Raw genomic sequence first — 895 nt, 5'->3', positions numbered from 1 at the left:
TGAGAGCCCAAAGTAAACTTCTGCCCTTTTAAATTGTCCATGACAGGTAGTGGGAGCCATGGATGCATAAGTGAGCTGGCAGATTTTGATTTCAAGTGTGGAGCTGTTGCTTGGATTGCTGGATCTTGTGACTTAGAAGCCTTGGGAGCTGGCTCCTGGGAGTACTGTGGAAGGGTTTGGAGACGCTGGCTATGGAAACTCTGGACAGCTATACAGTGCATGAGGTGGGAGAGCCCAGTTTGAGATCAGAGGAACAGTGTTGAGCTAAAAATGTAGAAACTGAATGCCAGGTTCAGCAGCTTTCATTTGAAAACAGGGACTTCACTGGTAATTGGACTTGAAGCCATGTGTGTTATGTATAAGCAGAATATTTGTCTGCCTTTTGCTCCTGTTCTGATAACTTGCAGGAGAACAAGATCTGAGGGCATTAGGCTAATTATTGAGAAAGAAGAAATTTCATGGCAGGCACAAGTGCAGGTTCTGGCAAAGAAACTGCTGGTGGCTTCTGGTTTCTTTACCCTGAATGTCAGGCACAAATAGCCCATGTGAAAAGTTTGAGTTTGGCCAAAAGAAATGCCTATAAATTGGTACTGTGGAATAGGGCCAGCCAGATAGCTCAGCGGGCTAAAGCTCCTGTTTAGGCAGAGCACAGTGGCCAGGGTTCGGTCCCCAGCATGCTGGGCCAGCCCCACCCATGGAGTGCTCTGAGAGATCCATTGAGACTGGGCGTAGTGGTGAGCACCTGTAATCCCAGCACTTGGGAGGCTAAAAACTAGAGAATCACGAGGAGTCTGATCTACATAGTGAGACCCTGTAGACGCTGTACTAAATACATTTTTTGAAAAGCAAACTATAAAATTCATACCTTGAAAAGTGTAGTATCTATAAAAAAAAA

This window comes from Octodon degus, unplaced genomic scaffold (genome assembly GCF_000260255.1).
Source record: "Octodon degus isolate 3935 unplaced genomic scaffold, OctDeg1.0 scaffold00118, whole genome shotgun sequence".
In the NCBI taxonomy this organism is placed as follows: domain Eukaryota; kingdom Metazoa; phylum Chordata; class Mammalia; order Rodentia; family Octodontidae; genus Octodon; species Octodon degus.
Note: the sequence above shows the minus strand (reverse complement) of the source record.